This window comes from Gallus gallus, chromosome 7 (genome assembly GCF_016699485.2).
Source record: "Gallus gallus isolate bGalGal1 chromosome 7, bGalGal1.mat.broiler.GRCg7b, whole genome shotgun sequence".
Taxonomy (NCBI): Eukaryota; Metazoa; Chordata; class Aves; order Galliformes; family Phasianidae; genus Gallus; species Gallus gallus.
The window spans coordinates 9,001,744-9,023,515 of NC_052538.1; the positions used below are offsets into that span (position 1 = coordinate 9,001,744).

At 37.3% G+C, this 21,772-nt stretch overlaps 1 long non-coding RNA gene across 3 annotated transcripts in view; it reads left to right on the top strand.

Moving 5' to 3' along the window:
• LOC121111274 overlaps window positions 1–21,772 on the top strand; it is a 53,042-nt gene that overhangs the window by 15,998 nt on the left and 15,272 nt on the right. For 2 of the 3 annotated variants that reach the window (XR_005861496.2, XR_005861494.2), the window contains exon 1: window positions 21,072–21,164. The exons of the other annotated variant lie outside the window; for it this stretch is intronic. This is a non-coding gene — a long non-coding RNA (uncharacterized LOC121111274). Of the gene's footprint in view, window positions 1–21,071; window positions 21,165–21,772 lie in introns of those variants that run through there. 3 annotated transcript variants of the gene reach the window in all.

A 21,772-nucleotide genomic window follows, 5' to 3' on the forward strand; every position in this document is an offset into this window, starting at 1 on the left:
GTCCACCACTTTCCCCATACCACTGAAATCACCACTTTAGTACTGGTCCTCAGAAGGAACATTCAAAAGCATGGAGAATAAGGGGAATGTTGTTACAGACTAAAGGACTTCTGGTACTCAGAAAAGAGTCCATTATGTGCTCTCACCTGTGTGAGGTTCAGTCCCACATCCACCCTGTATCTTCAGCTCATTTCAGCAGATTTAGACATTTAGGGACACTTTGCATTAAGGACATTTTGTGTTATTTTTACCAGAAGCCAGCTTTCTAATTTCTGAATATATAAAACGTTGTTTTTTCAACTGTCCTTCAAGGCTTACTAGATTAGATTTGAAATCTTCTCTACTTCTCATTTACTATATGCCACTTTTTTTTTTAATTGCAACCAAAATACCATCTGTGCTGAAATTTGTTGCATTAGGTTTTTGCTTTGGATATCAACTATTTCTATAAAACATCACTTAAAATCAATTAGTCCCTTTGGACATGAAGATAAACTAAACAAACAGTTACATATATCTTCCTATGCTTTTTTTCCTCTGGTTGTTATGGTATTTTGAGACGTACCAGATTTGTCTGATGGATGAGTTGCTATGTAATGACAGCAGATAAAAATTCTGTGATAGAAGTTGGGAAAAACATACAAGAGAAAAAAAATTATCATTCTGCTTATTGCTGTCCTGCATGAAGGAAAACATCCTCAAGCCTAGACTAGTGACTAAAATGACTCAGATCTGCCCATAATGGATGATGAGGATTCCATGTCCTTCACAAAATGTCTTCACAAGACATTCAAGGGGACCACAGATGAAGTCCATAGTCACGGATGAAGTCCATAGCTGTTCCTGTGTTTGTGTGCTTCTCTGGCCATCACTGGGCTGCCAAATAAGCTGAAGAATACTCCTCCCAGCTCCCCTGCTTTAAATACCTCTGTTACCTCCATGCTAATATTTATTTTGTGTTATTCTTCAGCATCCTGGGTACAGCCTACCCAGTTGTGGAGCTTCTGGCTTTGTGCTCATGATCAGTTTAGTACTGTTTAAGTATGCATTGCTACTAAGAAGCAAACCATATCCTGCCATTTTGCTGCCCTGCATGTAGAGCCAACACTGTGATAATGGAGGAAGCTGGATAAGGCTGAGAAGTAGGAGTGGTTTAGCTGGAAAAAAAAAAACAAAAAAAAAACAGACCTTAATGAATAATTACCAAATAGTTTTCAACACTGGCTCCATGAGGAGGATCCTCACACAGTCCTTCAGCCATTAACACCAGGGACACTGAGGTGTCCCTTCAGTCTGCACTTACACACAGTCCTATTGCAGTCATGGAAAGGCAGATAAATCCCTGATGATAGCACAGCACAGGCCTGTGACTCGGGGCTGTTTTTCTGCTATATGTAGAGCCAAAGCTGTTTTTAAAGAGAATTGAAACTTGTAGCTTTTTGTCCCCCTAAAATTTATCTCAGTGGGATTATTTACATGAGATAAAGGTCACAGACACATCATCTTGCTATTAGCAAAATCATATAAACATTACGTTCCTAACCCAAGACTAATTATTCAATTTCTTTAAAATATATATATATATATTGAAAGTAAATCTTCACTGCAGCTTATACATTTTCCTCTCTCTTCTAGGAGGACAACACCTCTTCTCTGTAGGATCAACATTGTAGCCTAATGCTCTAGAAACTTGAGAGAAGCAAAGAAAAATGTCTTCTATTAGACTAAGGCAAGGCATCAGGATGAGAGTATTTTCCAGGCCAGTTCAGAAAATAGTGCTTTCCGCATCAGAGCCCCCAGCATGGAGTCCTTCATCTCAGCTTTGCCAAATTCTGCCCAGTGTCCTTACTCACATCTTCCTACCTTTCTGTGCCTCACTTTCTTAGCTGAGAAATATGGACATCATGCTTATTTCTTTCATTCTTTGTCAGTCAAATATTAAGATTGCAAACCCTTCAAAGATCAGAGTGCACCCATCTTCCTGCCTGTACATAAATGGCCTTACTTGGCTTTTCAAATAAAAGTGGTGGGTAGTAGTAGAAAATAATTAGAGGTGAAGCATAGTGCTTCTTGCATTTCCAAGTGGTACCCCAGTAACACTCGATCCTCTTGTGTAAGTTATACAATAATTAATAATTGCATTTTGCACAAATGGGAGCTGGAAATGGCCCTCCTTGACCCTATGGCAGTTATATGCAGCAAATCCAGAAATGCATTGGTTAGCAACCATGAAGAATCCTTGACTAAGTCAGCTTCATTTGTCCCTGCCCTTGACAGAAAATTTGCATGTGCTGTTGTATCTCCATTGTACTCATGTACATGCAGTCTGAACCTATGATATGAATTTTACAGAGTTACAAATCTTGGGGTATGTCATTAAGAAACAAAGGCTTTGGAAAGCAAAAGAACAAGCCTTGATATCTGAGTACAAGTGTTTACATTTACTTGTAAAGATCTGAACACAGCAAACAATTGCCTTGAGAAGGCAGACCCTCCAGAAACAAGCTCTGACAGACTGATTTTACTGAATGCCAGGCAAACAACAACATAATTTTAAGGATGTTGATGCATGTAATAAAGTAATATAACCCTGAAGAGGGGTGGTTTTTTTTGAGTATGTTTTATTTTTCTTTTCCTGAAATCTGTAAGACAGAAGCTTTGCTGCTGCTGGGAAACAGTTTTCCTAAGAACACATCAGATTGCCTAGAATGGACACACGTAATTGACGAACATCCTAATGGCAGTGATCCTCCCAAGGGGCTTTTCCAACACCTTTGTATTAGTTGGGAAGAAGCATGAATGAAAGCAAACTACAACATCACCCTGTTCTTCCCTGTCCAGGAGTCCCCTCAGGTGGGGGCCAGTCTGCAGGATGAGGATTTGATGCTTGCCTTCATACAGATGCTGAATGTACCATAGCACACACAGACCAGTCTAGGTACTGCACGTACCATGGCACACACAAGATGTGCTACTAAGAAAGAAACCCTATCCTGCATACCACTGAAAGCACGCCATGCTGTAGGCAACACAGCAACACAGTGGCACATCAGCACATCTTAATGTATATGACAAACAGAGGAGAAAGTTAAAAGTCTTTGCAGCTCAGACTGCTCCCTCTGACCCCACTCTTCCCTTCAGTGTGAATATGGTACACTTAAGAGGTTTTTTATTTGTTTTTTGCGGCATATAAATAGATTTGTAATTCTGGTCCAAAGCAAATTAGCAGAGATCTCTTGGCCTCAGTAAAACAATGTCAACTTACAGACTGAGGCAATATATTTAGTTACTTTTTGCTGTATGCCACATATTATTTAGGGTTGAAATTTCTAACTGACACTGTAAGTCTAGGCCTTCTTTTCAATCTTTTGAAAAGTAATTCAATAATTCAATATTAATTCAATAATTAAAAACAATTAAATATATATATATTTTTTTGCACGAGAAACCTCACCACGTGGCATCTACTGACAAATCCACATCTTTAATTTCCTCTGCTGCTAAGTAGGTTGGCTTGCCCCTGTACTTTTCACTTACAGCAGCTTTGATTATATTTTACTCTATAAAAAGTCTGCATCTGACAGCATGGAACACATTTTTTTCAAACATGGAAAACTGTAAGCAGATAACAATAATAACATCTCCTTCTTTGAGAGAGAGTGAATGAGAACATGTCATCTTCTTCTATACTATTATCAATCTGAATGAGGTCAATACTTCAGCTTTGCTGACCTTGTCACAGAGATCACAAATTGTAAGACAGAAGAGGTTAAAAGGAAAGGGCTTTAGTTAGTCAGTAGTACATGGCTACAATACACAAAACAACCTGCAGTTATTTCAGAGACTAGTTTTCTTAATACAGAAACTAGGTTTCACCTTCTGTCATTCAAGAGTTTCCAATACATGTTCCACAGTAATTCCTACCACTTCTTAGTAGAAGTAAGGGAAACACCTCTTCATTTAAAGAACACCCAAAATTGTATAAAATAAAGTTCCAGAAATGTGGATATTACAGATTTGCTCTGATTAATTTTTGTGTAGTCCTTTGTGAGGAAGCTGCAGACAGGTTCAGCAGGATATAGTAATATCAACAGGAATATTATGGTAAAATCGATATCAAAAAAATAAAGATTCTAATAGCTGCATGACTCCTGAAACACGTCCTTGTTCTGTAGGGCTACCTAAATCCGAGAATGGATCAAAACCATATTTAGGTTCTTTCCAGAATGCAGAGGCACAGAGACTTTGCCCCATAGTTTCAAAATTCACAGCTCTCCCTGCTCTTATATGGTTAGTTCCTAAACACATGGAACTTTAAACACCATAGAGCATTTAGCCATAAATGCCACCAAAATTAAAAACATATAGATCTGCTATGAACACCAGAGTCTCTCTCTGCCAATGTTAATATTTAACATTTCATGCCATCTTATTAAGGACTATGTGAGTATATAATGTAATTTAGAAGAGCTTTTCTGCTCATAAGCGATGGCATCTCTGGAGCAGTTAATATTTGTTCTGGGGATCAACTGGTACTATAACTGAAATTAAAGATGACTTTTTCATTTAAAAAATCCTTTCTAAGTCTCATTGTCTTTGTGCCCTACACATGGTCTAGGGTTTGGAGCAAAAACAGAGACATGGAATCATAGACTCTGATGACAGAAAAAGTCAGTTATTGGAGGGTTTTATCCAATTTGGTCCTACTCAGTGTGTATCTCAATTTCACACAGTATTTTCAAAAAAGTAAGTTTTATGAATATCCATTTCTGTTTATTCTTCATCCATTTTCTAGGACTGAGAAAACCATATGCTAGGAAGTAGGGCCAAGCCATTGAAATAATTCTTATTAAGTGCCTTAAAACTCAAGAAACATATTTCAAGAATTACCGTGTTAAAGGAACTAAGACACCAATGGAGTCACTAGGCGTTTATATAATAGTACTTGGGCAACACCAGTTAATTGCATAAATAAGTTACAAAAAGCACAATTTGGCAGAACCAAGCAGGCCAAAGGCTATATGCGACTTTGCTACGTAGATATCAGAACTGTCATGACTTACTTATGAAATGGCACAGAAGCAGAAAGGCAGCAGTCACCACCTTGCCCTTCCCCTCCCTGGAACAGGACTTTGGGGGCATGTACTCTGAATGGTAAATCCGTTCAAAGCTGCCAGATCTGTCCTTAAACAAATACCAAACAATTAAAAAATGTGCTTCATCTCCCAAAGGATGTTAGATCAAGAAGAAATTCAAAAATCAGAGCTGTTTTCTAAATTTGCCTTTATGCAACTTCATGTTTCAAAGGAAAGAATACAGTGCCTGAAGCTCCATGATAAAAATGATAAAAATGGGAGGTTTTTTTTTTTTTTATCTTTGCAAAGTTAATCAGGACAATATTTTTTTAGAGATGCACTGCCTGGATCACCTCATGGGAACTCAGGCTGTGATCCCGTACCATGTCAAAAGGAAGGAGAAAAGCATGACAGGTAGAATATTGTTTTCCTTAAAATTTTCCTATTTCACATATTTGTTTTGTCTGAAAATTTGCAGTCTAAATTTGAATGGAGGCATCAATACCTTGCAGTTTTAGATTATCTTGTTTATAAACAAGGAAATTAGACAATTCAGAAATGTTTTTCGAGATGAGGAAAGGCAATGGAAATCTGTATGCCTGAGAGTGGTAACTCTCAGAAAACAGTTTTGAATCACAGTAAGAAAAAGAAGGGATGCCAATATGCCTACCAAACAGCAGAGTTAAAACTGTGACATTGCTTTGGATATTCATACTTGACTTATGTATAGAAAACGATTTGTGAATGGATTGTGTTTAAAGTGAGGATGGCTGGATTTGTGGGGGCACATATAACACTGCAAACATGACTGCAATCCCTGAATGTCCACCTGGGGATGAAAATAGTTACTGAGTTTACAAAAGCCATTCATTTCTGAGGGAAAGCAAATACTGTGTGGGCTGTTCACATCCATTCAAAATTGAATGTTTTATTTCAGATGGCCTCAAGAAAGTCTGCTGTAACTCCTTCCCAAACCTTTACAGACGTGCCCAATTTGAAACACAGAGCCAAAGATTAGTTCCAGAAAAGTCTTGTGATGTATTTAACCATAGGTTATGCCCACAATATAAACACTGCTTTTTGTAATTTATCGGTGCTCTTCTCTGAAAGACTATCTCTAGCATGGCAGTTTCTCTTTTCTGAATGGCAACTGTCAAATCACAGCTTAACAGTAACATTGTTCAGAAATGTTCCTTATGACATTTCCTTTTTTTTTTTTTTTTATCAAGCCATTTTTCCTGCATGAAACAAGACTTTTATTGTTTATATATTGTAGGCAATGGACCTGCAAACACAGAACTTATAGGCCCTGCAAACCTCCTCAATGAGCAAAAGACAAACTGTGATGGAATTTGATAAGTCACTCCATATCATTCATCGTATTTCCCAAAGTTAAATTAATTCCTATAGGAAGGCATAAATGTAATGCACATCTTAAGGAGCCAGCAGGTTGGCTTGCCCTCTAGGCACAAAATAAATATGATATCCACTTCCTTTCTCAAGAGATGCAAGTTTTGCATGTGCACACAGCTGATAATCCATGTCACTCAAAATGAGGGGATATTCTACTAACCAGCCACACAGCACTGGCTTTGTTTTCAGAATGGGCAAAAGTTCATGTACAATCTTTCTTCCACTGCGTTAAGTGGACACTTTTCCCTCTGAAACTCAGGAAGAATTTTATGTATAAGACTTTTGACCTACCTCTGATTTTGAGCAATCAGATTAGAAGTGCAGACTTGATTTCTAGGTGAACTGAGAGGCCACCAGTGTCTGGGCCAGTGCTGCCCAGGACCCCATGGAGATAACCACAGAGACAACATTATGTCTGTAAGAATCCACATAAATGGAACACATAAAATCTTTTCCGTTTAAGTTGTCAAGTGAATAAAACACAAACAGATTAAACAAGCTTTTTCAGTGAAGCCTAGTGCAATACTAAAGCAAGCTTGACATCCTGTGGCCAGAGCTAGCATGGGAATGACTCAGCCTTTGAAAATCTGAGCTTACTTTCTCTGGAGACAACGTTACTCTTTATGGCTCTTATTTTTATTTGAGATAGGTGTGACAGTCTTGTGACAAGTGAGTAAGTACACTGGAAGGAACAATACGAAAGTGCATGCTAAGTATTTCTGGCAGCACGTGACTAGGAGTTGAAAGAGAGTGATTCCATGTGAAAGCAAGGAGGGCTTAATCAGAGAGTAAGTAAGTGGGGTTTGCCTACCCCGTCATAGTCCAGGGAGCCTGTGTGACTCCTCCAGATCACTCCTTCCTTCAAACAGATGTGCAAATATAGACATAGGGCTGGAGACTGGGAAAGAAAAAATAAGAGCACAGAAGGACTAGTTTCTCCAGGAAGAAACAGGTGTAAGCTAAAATTTAAATATTTGAGAAGATTATTTATAACATCTTTTTAAAAGACTGCTGCTTCTTTTCGCACCTCAGATTACACAAAAGAGCAGTCCTTAAAATATATCTGCAATAACTGTTATAAAACAATCACATGTAGCAATCTGAGCTTATTGGTGCGCAAACAATGTACCACATCAATCACTGTAAACCTTTCCAAACCTACATGTTCATGTAATTTGGGAGAACTCATCCTACAGCAAAGATAGCAGGGCAATTTGCTAGAGTTAATATAAAATGAATTATTTCTGGTAAAAGAACAAATGGTAACAAGAGCTATCTCTAGATACACAGTTGCTGAGGCAAGACCCAACATGTCAGTTGCACAAGGCCTTGGGATGAGTAGTGCTTATATGATTAATAGAAGATTGTCTTTAAACTTTCAAGATCATTGGTATACTTTTAAATGGAAGTTAATAGATTTATTGGTAGGCTAATTAAGACACAATGAGTATTCATTTGCTCTTGTTTTGCTTCTCAGAGCATGCAAAATAAATTACTGTTATCTAGCTTATTTTAAATATTCAACCATGGCAGGCTTTCCAGGTCAACTGCATGGCCTTTGGTCATGTTGGGAAAAATAACTGAATTCTGCATACTTATTCAAATTTATCACTCACTTTTTACTTCTTTCTTGTACCTTTGCTCAGGACAGCTGTAAACCTGTCAAATGATAGTGTTTTAGGATTACAAGAATATATATTTAGATTTTCTAACATCCTTTTTTTTAAAAACCTTTTTTAAACGTGGTATTTTAGTGTATGTATCTTTGGAGAGACCATTTCCACTCCTGAGGAGACAAAGCAGTGAAGAATTTGAGTATTCAATTACTTCTTTTTTATACTTTGTGTGTGCATGATTAATTTCATAATATTCTGGTTTTGTTCAAGTTCAGCACAAAGCAAATTGCTAACTCGCTGAAAAAAATTAAAATGTTCTTACTATTAGAATAAAAAGTTATTAATGATATGAAGGAATATACTGAACATCATTTCATTATAAAAAATAGGTTTTAACACTAAACGTAGAATTAATGTTCCTTATAATAATATACAACCATGGTTTGAGATTCACAGTAGACATTTCAGGTCTAGCAATTAAAAAGAGTCATCTTTAAAACAGGGAATTTCAAAAAGTTATTAAGAAAAGAACACCTGGAAAATAACCCCAGTTCTGTTACCTCACAGAGATATTCTTCTAACTATAAATCTCATTTCATCTGATTTGATTTCTCTCCATGCCTGAAAATCCAGAAAGCTTCAGTGTTAATTCTTTAGCTCAAGTTTGTTCCTGATTAATCGAACAAAAGTTTTCACCAAGCTAAAATAATGTGTACAGGTGCTGCTACTAACAAACGCTAACTCAACCATAATGACTCCTGGAATGTTCTGTGTATTCCTAAGATGAACAGAAGATGATAACTCTTGAGGCTTAGTTTACTCGTTGAAAAATCATCAGCCTAGACATATGCATGCACAAAAAGCATATAATCCGTGTTAACTAGAGATACAGTGCTATTTCAGTAGTTCTGTTCTGTTGAGGCACTGGAACAGACTGCCCAGAGAAGCTGTGGATGTCTCATCCCTGCAGTTGTTCAAGGCCAGTTGGGATGAGGCCCTGGGTAGCCTGATCTGCTGGGTGGCAACCAGCCCACGGCAGAGGGTTGGAACTGAGTGGGTTTTGAGGTCCCTTCCAACTCAAGCCTTTGATAGAATCTTTGATTCTATGATTCTGAGGTAACAGCGCACAAGTGCAAACAGTGTCTGCATGCTTCTCAGGTTTCTCGTTTCTATTTTTAAATTATTCCATATTAGAAAATGGCTGTGCACAATATCCTTACTATTATCCTTACACTATTTTCTGTTTCTAATCACCAAATAATTACGACTGTATGAACCCTTTTACTTAAAGAGCTTCAGCTGTGCAGATGAATAAGCAGACCACTCTCAAGAGCTTGTTTTTTTTTTAGCAGGTGTGTAAACACACAGGAACATGATCTTCACTTTGCAAAGGTAGATGGTGGCAATTATAATCAGAGTGAAGATGTGTCACTCCAAATTTGTGAGCTGTTATCCATCAGTACTTGGGCTACGAAGCATTATTTCATTCTGCAATATGCTGAATGTTCTTGTTGATTGAAACTATTTAAAGATGTCAAATCAAGCCTTTTCTCAATGTCATACCACACCTGTTCAATTTGTATTTCATTGTTATCACAACCACCACAAAAATAAGCACTTCCTGTACAACAGACTCCGCTAACACTTCCAATGCTAAGGATTTGTTTTGCAAAATAGTTTGATTTGTGGAGTAAAAATCTCAGAGGTACTTACATGTAATTTTCAATCATAACTCTAGACACGATAGACCTAAAATTTTAAAGGTGTGTCATTGAAATTTGGGGTGAAATGAAATCTTTAAAAAGCAGCCTGACATCAAACTCACGTTATTTAAATGCTTAAACATAAAAACTACATGTTCAATAAGGATGTATTCCTGTTGCATTTCTATGTCATTTCTGCTGTCATGAAATTAATAGACCTTTGGAAAGATTACACCAGCCTACCAAATGCTCTGGGCATTTTTAGGTCACTGACATTAGTATCTTTCCTTTGCAAAACATGCCATGGAATCCATGTCCTGGTAGATGCCTTTCTAACCTTATACTTCAGTAAAAATCTGTATGAGCAGTAGCTGTTGGACAATGCAGTGAATGAACTTTGGTCTGGGGGAAGTGGAATGGACTGAAGGAGTCCTTTCCTGCTCCCTGGCTATATGACCAAACTTCTCCAATTAGATTGGTGTTACAGGCTGTCTAGGCAACAAACACGCCTCTCCAGATGATGTTGAGATGTCTGTGTATTTATGCAAAAAAAAAAAAAAAAAAAAAAAAAAAACAACAATAAAACCTGAAAGAAAAAAATACAACTTAGGAAAAATTTAAAGCCCAGGCTAAGAATAAATGGAACTATTGCTTTTTTAACAGATACTTTTCAGCAGGCAAAATTTTCTTCTTTCATTGTACTCAAAACACAACAGAAATTGTTTCAGTAGCCTAGTATTTGAGCCGTAACAGTGTGACCTCTAATACCATGATGGATGTATCTTCAGTGCTGGCTCAGAAGAGAATAGGAACATGACTTACTGTATAACTATGAGTCATATGTGATGGCATGTAGAATAAGAAGGAAGAGTGATTTAACTGCAGTTGGAAAATAACAAGAGTGAAGCCTCAGTCTATTTAGAGTTGGCCTGTTCAGCTATTTAACTCATGACTAGTCATTAGTGTAGTTATACCTACATTGGAAACTTTGAAACAGCAGTTTCTTAGAACAAAATATAATAGTGTTTTCTATTTCAGTTTTTAGTCGTTCTCTGAAGTGAAAGAGAAGTCAAGGAACATAAACTGAAATGTTGAAATAAAGCAATTTTCAAAGATTTCAGAGTGCCATATTGGAAAGAACATAGTTTAAGATTTTAGTTTAATTTGAAAGTAACATAATAATGAGAGACAGTTGTTTTGATTTGTTATTCATCATGTTTTGAAAAATCGTACGACAGACATGGGCACATTTTGGAAAAAAATAATAACACGTTAAATGCATTATGCTGCACTATATTTATGTTTTCCCCAGCTGCTAATACAGTTTTCTAATTGCACTGCTGGGTCTCATACTCAAATCACAATTTTTAATTATTGACATATAAAACAATCAAATGTGATGCTTCAGCAATAAATTAGCATGATATTAGAGGAAAACAAGCTGAACATATTCACTAATCAAGTCAATGGCTCACTGACATGACTTCAATCTGCACAATTAGAACTGTTGAACTACACAGTCCACGTTTTCCAGCAGTTTGCAAGCAAACTCAACAGCAAACAAGGAAAGATGCTTAAAGAGCCTGCTGTCTGAGCTGAGCTTCTCTCTTTTTGGGATCCAATCCAGTGCTCATTTAGGCAAGAGGACACTTCTGTTCTACTTACACAGGTGGCACTAGATCAGGTCTCAATTGACATATTTGGAGAAGGGAGAATCTATCATTTCCTTGGTCATTTAAAGAACTCCCAGTGAGGGACTACAAGGATCAGGATATAGTATATATCTGAAATAAGTTAGAAGATACACTGAAAATGAAGCAAAGCTGCTAGGATGGAGGTTTGCTGACTTGAACACATCTCTTGCAACCTCTGCCACAAAATGTCAGCACTGTAAAGAGGGCTGATCTCCTTACTATGAACATGCAGAACTGTGTTATTTACTGGCTTATTTACTCTGTACAGTCTACACACACATGCAGTGTTTAAGGCAGGCTACACATAATTTCAGCATAGTGCTCAGAATACTGCCTGCCTACTTTTCTAGAGAAATCAAAGTGATAGGAGATGCACAGACACTGGTCCCAAAGGAGACAGACAAACCAGGAGAGCACAGCTGAGCTGGTAGTAGAAGGGGACAATGGGCACAGACCTAGCAGTGTTGTAGACATACAAACCACGAACTCCTGCAGCTGGTGAGTACTAGCAATGAGAGCTTACACACAAGATTCTGCAGGGTCAAAGCCTTTATCCACTCTGTCTTGCTCATCTCAAGCCCTAAGGACAGTGTTTGCTTTGTGTGGGAAAACAGCTTGGCATCTTGTACTCTGTGATGTTACCACCAAAGTCTTAATAATAAAGTAGTTCAGTTCCCATTTTGTACTGGGACTTGCACTGAAAACAAGACTCAATGAAATGTAGAGTTTTTTTGGTATGTTAGTTCCTCTTGCCACCTATTTCCTCTCCATGAAACTGCTCTGTTCTCATTTGTGGCAATGTGAAATACAGAGATGTCATATTTAGTGCACAGCCACTCAGCTCCTCCTTGGCATGGCACAGCACAGAGCAGCTGAGCACCAAGTGCTGCCAACACTCTCCCAGTCTGTCTGGTTCTGATGCAGCTGGAGTCTTGGCAGATCAGAACCTGTAAAGGCACAGTGAGAGGCAAGTTTTTACCAGCTTGTTTCAACTCAAATCTTAGTGTTTTCTTCCCATGTTTTTTAACTATAAATAATTTTCCACAGAAAAAAAAAAAAAAAAAAAAAAAAAAACAGAGCCAGGTATCAATTTCCTCTGTCTTCCTATTCTGCAATTGTTTTTAGCAGCCTTTTCATTTTCTGCATAATTTTCTCATACACTTCCAACATACTACTGTGCAAAACATGAGCTCCCAAAGATTGCTCAGGTCAGTAAAATTTAAACCAGAGGCAAGCATGCAAAATAATAGAGATGCAGTGTTTCAACAGGGTAATTATGGGTGGGGTTTTTTTTATTTATTTTGTTGTCTTTTGCTTTTATGTTTTTTTATTATGGCTGAAAGTCTCCACTTTGATGACACAACATGGCTTCTACTCAAGCAGACCAAACAAGACATATGAAAGAATTTGTAAGATTAAAGACTTGATCTAGGGTTTTGTGTAACATCTCCTTTGTCAAGCTCAACACTTAATATTTACTGCATGCCTTATATCCCAGCTGCTAAAAAGCATCCAGTCCCTGCATATATGGATGGTATGAAGCTAACTCATATTGCTTAACACTAAGCACAGGGGGGTGTAGAGGTCATTAGTTCATAGCTAAAGATATAAACATAAAGGCTAAAGCTACAGGCATAAAGCTAAAGGCATAAACAATCCACTGCATATGCATGGTAATTTAATATGGCTTGGAGAATTTCCAGTGTAATTTAAAAACACAAAATGCATTCACTTTGCAGTCTTGACTGCTGCTTCTGTGATGCAAGCTCTTAATTTGTGTGACTGATTGGTTTGATTGGTTTGGTTTGGTTCATTTTTCTGAGAAATCAGGTTTTCATTCCACCTGATGAATGCCTTTTCCAAAACAATCCTGGTTTTCCACCAGCATTCCATTTCAAGATGTGACTTGCCTTTTGGATAGAGCTGATATTAAAAGATAACCAGGGCTCAAATAAGATAAAAATAAGCAAGTGTCTTTTAACTTAAATTTTAATTTTTTCCTTCCTATACTCAACTCATTCCCCAATTTATTTTTCATAGTCCTTATTAACCACATTCTCTCTCCCTGCTGATATGTTTGTGTTGCTAACTGGACCCCAAATAAGTGCATTCTTCTCTGCAGTTCAGTAGGAGTTATGATAAAGAGTTTCTAGCAGAGTTTTCCTTCCCCTCTCTCCCTCCCCTCTTTCTCATTATTAATCTTTGATAACCCTCTTTTTGATCTGCTCACTACACTCTGCTAATTTATGGATGCTTTTAAAACTCAGACATGGGATTACTTCATTTGATTCATGGAAGGCCATGAGCACTTCAAATTAACCTTTTGCTTCCTTGGAAAAAAAAAAATTACTTTGGGGATTTGGTTCACCTGTTGAAAAGGAAACTGTCTCTTCTTATTTACTGAGATTGCCTCAGTACCACGGAGATGACTCATGCATACTCTGCAGCGCTTAGATGGCACTGTAAATTCACTGCTGGACACCATGGACCTGATCCAGAGCAAACTTAGGTCAGAAAAATCATTCCCATTGACTCCAACTACAAACTTGCATTATACTGATTGCACTTCGTTCCCACAGAAATTAATGGAAGAAGACAGTGTTTAGTGTCTCAAAGAACCATATAAAGGTGACACCATATTGTCTTACCTACTTAAAAACAACAGCACAAAGTGACATCACCACACCACTGACAATTTTATTGTGACCTTTGTCTATCCATGTTTACTGTATTCCTTTTTTTTAAAAAAAAAAAAAAAAAAGTTGTCCAGAGGGAGATGTCGTCAGTGACCAAAGTATGTATGAAGCCTTTTAACTACCAACTCACCAGAGGGGCACAATATTTGCAAATACCTCATTAGAATGGGAAGAATAACTCCCTAATGGAAAAAGACAGAGAAAACCCTTGAAAGGATAGTTCACCTGAGATTTGGGGTGAAGGTTTACAGGGCTCCTCTTCAGTCAGACCTGCAAATTTCTGAGCGTGAGAGACTTCTTTGCAGAGATCTACAGAAAGGAGCTGTGGAAAGCAGTCACATGTCTCAGTGCTGAAAGACTTTGCCTTGCAAAAGTGTCTGAACTGTGGGTTAGGAAGATTTCATATCATGCTCGTCTAATGTTGCCCATGAATACAGCAATGTTACTATATCCTTATATACATATATCAGAATTTGAATGCAGATACTTTTAAGTACTGAATATGGTTCCTGTGTGTGAAAAACAGACAGATCAGAGGTTTTGCATCCTTGCCTGTGGCCATCAGACAGGAAGCATCACACCATAGTTCTGAGAAAACAAAACCAAGCAGAGGGTAAAACAAGAGCAGACACTGTTTGCTTTGTGCTTTTCTAAGCATTTTACGAACAAGTACTGGCAATTAGTAAATAAACTCAGAAAAGGAGTTCCTATTATCTTAACACTGTTTTCCTTCTTTACAAGTCTGTCCTCTGCCACCCTCAGAATTCAGAGACAAAACCAATTCTCTAAATCTGGTCCACAGCACTGGTCTAATTACTGGACTCCTTTACATAACTACTAATAAACGTCACAATCTTATTGTTCAAGCACTGTTAGTGTGCATGCCATACAAATCTGCACTAACATCCATGAACTTAGAAAGGCAATTGTGCCTTTTGAGGGTTCAGTACAATGCTACATTGTGTATATCCACCAGGGCAGAACAGGGCTGTAATAGAAAATGTTACTGTTAAAGCCTTTTCAGTCAGACCATCCATTTTTTTTACTCCAATAGTGCAGGTTGCCAATAAATAAATAAATAAATAAATAAATAAATAAATAAATAAATAAAAGGAGATACTTCCTGCCATTAACTGTATTACACCCTGCACAGCTTATCCCAGCTACCTTGCTTCAGCCTGTCTGCCTCTTAATGAATCAAGACTCAATAAAAGCTGGCTTGATCTGTTATACTTCTTCACTTTTAGTTACACACAGAGTTAATTGTAACAAGTCATGGTGCAGTTTATTGCATGTAAGAATATATATGATATTCAAATATCTCATTTGAGCACAATTTTCTTGCTTTTTATCCCACGGCATGAGGCCATTTGTCAGAAGGAGAATGCTGTTCATTAGAGCTTACGCTATAGGAAGGGAATGCTACAGACAATCTTACATCCCTTTATATGCTTGGAACTCACGGTGATATAGCACTGAATGGGTCTTCCATTCACAAACAGCACACCATGAGCTCCCCATCCATGGTGCAGTGGGTCATTAACTCCTAGATGTACAGTGGTCTTCTTGTCAGGACATGCAGTATTACTAATACTAATATTACAGGAATCAGTACTCCCTGTAATGCTGTTGATTATCTGTTCCCTGAAAATAATGTTTCAGTTGCAGATTCTAATAGAACTTGAGAGACATGTAGCAGAAGTAGAAGCTTTTTCACCCTAAAACACTGCAGAATTTCGTAGTTGGACGTACAATGAAAATATTGGCAATTTGGGGACTAAAGTTTAATTCACATTTACAAAGACTTGGAATCAGAGTGTTTTTTTTCTGAAAACACTTCAAAACATTTCTCACAGAGAACAATTTGGGCCACATAACCCAGATTCTTCTTGCCTTTCTTCCTCCTCCTTTGTTTCTCTGCATAAGCCAAGTACTCTCATAAATCAGCCTTCTCCAGTTCTTCGGGAAGCAACTCAAATGCCAGAGGGACCAAAGAAACAGCAATAACTATAGTAACACCAAAAGCCACAATAGCACCTGGACCTGCACTAGCAGCAAAATGTGCAAGATTTATAGGCATTACTGAGCTAGTGCAGAAAACAAAGCTGAAGTCATCAGCTCAGAGTGAAGAAACCTTGCCACACTGTAGTCCTGGTGAAAAAAAATTTTCAAGGTCACTTGATCCCACAGGTTGCAGAGTTTTTAGGATGTCTGTAGCATACACATCCAATCCTGTTTATGTGCTGCTCCCTTTTATCTCCATGCTAGCCATGTGCGGAGACATGAACGAGCTATATGCAGCCTCCAATGGCCAAACTATCCACTGCAGTGAAAAACATTAAACATCAGCACAATGCAGAACAGATAGAAAAGGAAAAAAAAAAGAAAAAAAAAGAAAAAAAAAGGGAAAAAAAAGGAAAAAATGGAAAAAGGAAAAGAAAAAAAGAAGTTTCAGTATGGCCCATTTTACTCTTTGTGCACTTAGAGTGACCACATAAGAAGGCAGTGTGTCCTGATACCTTTGCTACCTGGAGTAGTTCTTTAATGTGCATCCCAGCCAGCAAAACCAAGCTTACTGCCAATGCACCCAAATAAAAGAAACATAGTTGAGATAGTCTCAGTGTTCACAGTCAGGTGCTTAAAGATGCACAAGTGCTTGTTTGTTCCTTGTCATGATGTAATGTTACAGATGATTGGTATAAAAGTTTTTAGTTGTGTCTGAGCACCTTTCATGATACTACATGGCCGTGTTTTCCAGGGTGGCTGTTGTTCACTCTAATGAGTCATGACTTCATTAATTTTTGATGAAAGATTTCTTGCTTCTCAAAACAATATTTCGGGAAAAGAAAAAACACAGCTCTCCTGTAATCAGTGCAGGCATGCAGTAGTGTCAGTCATGGTTAGTGTTATTTTAGAGTATATATATATGACAAAGTAGGGAAAAAGACAGGAAAGTCTGCATGTGTACCAGTATTGTCCACATTATGGGAGAAATCAGCACCCAATGCCAGAATCATATAACCTTCACAATCTCCAGAAAACCTCACAGTATTAACATTTCCTTAGTACAGTGTGAGCTATATACAGGTGAGTTATCAGGAGAGAGAAAATAACACGACAAGCTAATAGTGAGAAAAACTGCCTTTGTATTTCCCTTAGATTTTTTTCAATAAACAAGTTAAATTGTCCTTGTTTGGCTTCACAAGCAGCAGGCTTCAGTGCAAGCACAAACACAAGCAGAACAAAAAAAATGGACTCTATTGCATTATTTATAGCACTTTGCACAAGCCCTTTTGCATGAGCATTTATTAATTGCCTGCAAAATCAGCAAAATATGTTCCACGTGTGTCAGCTCAGCATATATTGAGCATAATTGCACATTTGAGCCACACGGTTGTTTATGTCACTTTGTAATCACACTAATAATTACCAAACAACCAAGTAATTCAATGAACAGTAAATGTAACGTGTAATTACTTTATTAATTTCCACATAACACGGAAGAAGAAAAATCACCAGCTCAATCTATAATTTTGCTCTATTTGCAAACCCTATCTTTTTGCAGATATATGAGAGAAATTATGAAAACACAGCACAGGAGATGCACAAACATAACTCAGTGTTTGCTTGATGTTTTTTGTCTTGGCACCTCTCCTGCGTGGAGCTTTGAAAATTTATCCTATAACATCAAGCAACTTCAAGGCATCCCAGACTTAGAAAATTAAAAGGAAAAGAAAAAAATAAATAAATTCTGCACTGAGATACAAATTCTACCTTCTGTCAGGGACTTACTGATTAGAAAACTCTTTATAGGTTAAGCCAACCATTACATTTTTATGTTGCTATATATTTCAAAACATAAAAAATAAAACATTTTCCCCATAAAACCTTTCAAACCATAAATACACAGTCCACAGCTCCAGACGACGTTACAATTTATTATTTATCTGTTTTTATATTCCGCTATAGTATCTCTTTCTTTTATAAGCCTGGCAAATCTCCCACAGAAGTTTCTTCATCAGCAGTTATTTTAAACTATAGTCTTAGTCCACGCTGCTCATGTTTTGAACCATTCCGCAAGAACTATGTATGTTTTCCCAGCAAAGTTTTTCAGTCCAAGAGATGCAACAAAATCAGTGAATTTATGGAGTAGTAAGAAAGCATTTTAAAACTTGTATGCATTATTTTGAACCATGCCTGAATACCTGCTGAGCATCATTTTCTCTCATAAGTGTTTCCATGTTCATGCTGCATTTGGTAACAATGTTCAAGACAAGCCTGTTTTCAGTGTCAAATGATGCAAGCCTCTTGTATCCACACCTTGAGGAGAGCTTGAAACCTTGCATCTGAGTTTCTCTATCTGGAACTTCTCTCATCTGGAAACAGAGCCAAAGTGTGAGCTGTTTTTCTGTCCATTTTTATGGACCACCAGGAGTAGAGTGTTCGAGACCTATGCTAACGTGGAAGTATGGATGCAGCCTCTGGCGTACATATAGCTGTTCTTTCTAGATACTACTACTGGTTGTGACTATTACCAGAATGTGACCTCCTCCCTGAAACCAATGCCTGCCAGCTCTGAAGAACATATTGGGTAGAAAAATAACTGTGCTACAGATCTAGTGCATGTTTAGCTTTCAGTGGAAATGGCAGAAGGTCTGGTCCGGCTCACACAGTCAGTGTGCTCTCATGGTCAAAGGATTCTCAAAGCTCCATTTGTCCCTGTCTGCTAAGCATAGGGGTATCAGTTATTTGTACTTTCTTAATGTTGTACAGTGACATGATCTTAAAAATGAAATATTTTATTGAGGTTGCTATTTAATAGTAGGACGAATGCTAAGGGTTAACATCTCTTAGATTACAACATAGTCCTACTATTTATTCTAGAGAGACTTGAGGCCCACTTGTAACTACCTACATAAGAAAAATGGCTCCAGATGGGCCTGGAACCTATCTCATCTCAAAATCATTTTTGAGCATATCTGTTTGTGTACAGAAATAGTTTGTACTTCTTTTGTCATTTTATAAACTTTCAGGCATTCACTGACAAGTGATTGGCTGGATAGTTTACCAAGAGATAGCATGAGAAAGCAGTGAAATAATAGACTGAATATAAAAAAGGCTTAAGTGAAAAATGTAAATGCTTTGCTTTGTCCTTGATGTTTAATACTTATATCTTTCAGCTCATCTACTTTATTTATTAGACTTTCACCTTATCCCTCACATTTACTCTGACACACAGAAGTTCTTAGTTCAGAGAGTAAATATAGTACAATGCAAAGGGTTATGCACATAAAAAATGCATTAGGGAAAAATGTAAATGCTCAGATTTGTCCTTGATACTTAATACTCTTATCTCTTAATCCATACACTGTATTTATTAGACCTTCACCTTATCTCTCACCATAGGTTTGACAGTTAAAACTTCTTAGTTCATCAAAGAGTAAGATTGCTTGTGTGAGTACTGAATAGTACTCCAACTGCTGTTGCTAAACCTACAATGGGTTGTGCAGCTGGTGACACTGCTTCTGAGGGAGTAATATGAGAACTACTGAATAAAATCTACGGTGCATATGCCCATATAGCATCAGATTTGTTCTTGTATTTAGAGTAAGTAAAAAGTCATTTCTATTAACGGTACTGCACAAGGAGGTGAGGATCTGTGACCATTTTCACCTCTAACCTCACCAAAGAAATGGAAGGATCTCATCTATTATCAGTTGTATTATGCTTGATAAGATTTAAGCCAGCTTGGCTTCAATGAATACATTGAGTCACATGTCGATGTTGGTTATTTTACTGTATTTATGCAATACTCTTTTCTTTTGTTTTTCCCATTAAGTGAACCATTAGTAAGAAATATAGGATTATGAATTTTTAACAGGACAGTCAGAAATTATAAATGAGGGTGGACTCATTCTGGTCTGAAGGTGTCCTAACAACCTATACCTTCCACCAATGTCTGGAGTGATTGTCAGTAACTGTTCAGATGACTTTAATTTTTAAGACACGCTTTTCAAAGTCCTTTGATAATGCATCTAAAAAATACTTCAGTGCTGATTTAGAACTAACACTTAAACCAAAACATCATTAGTTTCCCCCAGAGTACAAGCTGTGTCTCTAGAGCAGAGAGTTTTATGCCAAATACTGTTACTCTTAAGAAAAATAGAAGTGAAGATAATAAGTTTTCTAAGATATGGTGTTGAAATGTTGATAGAAGTCTAACTTACATAATACAAAGACAAATGCAAAGGATTAAACTACCATATAATTTTGAAACCATTACAATGTGCCTGAGTGATTCTTTATTAGGGAGTCTCAAAAAAGCATATAATTTCATCTTCCACAAAAGCTGTAATCTCTCTGTTGGGTGTGTTAAAAATGACATTTCAACCTCTCCTCTGAAAATCTTTGATTTTGTGGTTTTCTGACAGGCTGCTGTCATTATTTTAATGCATCTTGTGTTTATTGTAATAACATAAATGATCTTATGTATTTTTTCTCAGATTAGTCTGAAGAGATGTCTAAATCACTCTTGTGTAATGTTAGGTAAAGAAGTTATAATAGGATTAAGAGAAACTATTGGTCACAAAGAAGCATTTAAGCTTTATTTTGTTCATTTTCACAGAATAGGACTTGTAGTAGTAGACTTCTGAAAGCTACTCCCAAATATATTTGTAGTTCTTGACTTTCAGAAAATACTTGGTTTAGGTAGATGAATTTGGGAATATGTGTGTATGGGAACTGCTGAGTCACAGCCTGAACCACTGATTGAACACCTGGGGAAAGGACCCAGTCAGCCCTGGGAGCACAGGTGAAGGCAGTTCAGGTGTGTGATCGGAAGGGGTGGAGCCTGTCTGCACCTCTCTTGGACCTCATTGAAGGGCTGATTGCCACTGGGGAAGGATGTTTTTTTGGAGTTCCCTTCTTGGTGGGGCTTTTCACTTAGAACCTGAATCTTCTGATGTGGGTAGGTAATCTTCTTCCTTTCCTTTCTAGCACCTTTCTATTGTACTGATCCTTCTGTTATTACACTTCTGGTGAAACACCTTTTCCTGTCATATTGATCTGTCCAATTGCTACAATGTGCAAGTTATAATATGTATTTTCTTCACAAATCACTTGCATATTGTTTTTATAAAGCTTGCTAAGCCATGCACGATGGCATCAGATGTGCTTTTGAACAACTGGAAGCTATCAAACTGAACCTGTCAAGAAATATTCCCCAGTGAACTTGAAGATGCGTGGGAGAAACTTCCTCACCTGTTAAACTGAGGTTGATTTTATTTTTTTTAGAATTACTAGAATGAGGTGTGTGTTTGTTTGTTTTTCTGGGTGGTAGCCTCATAATGACAGCCACATCAACAGTGAACTATGATAGTTACTTGGAAGCTTGTTTATTCTCTCGTATATGAAGGTGAGGATAACCTAACAATATTTAGTCTGTCTTGTGCATATAATTGAAAGAGTAGTAACTAATGAATTCATGACTATCTAGAACTGGCATTATAAATACATGTCATTTTATTTCCATGCAGAAAATCTACTTCTGTAGGCATACTATCATTCTAATCATGT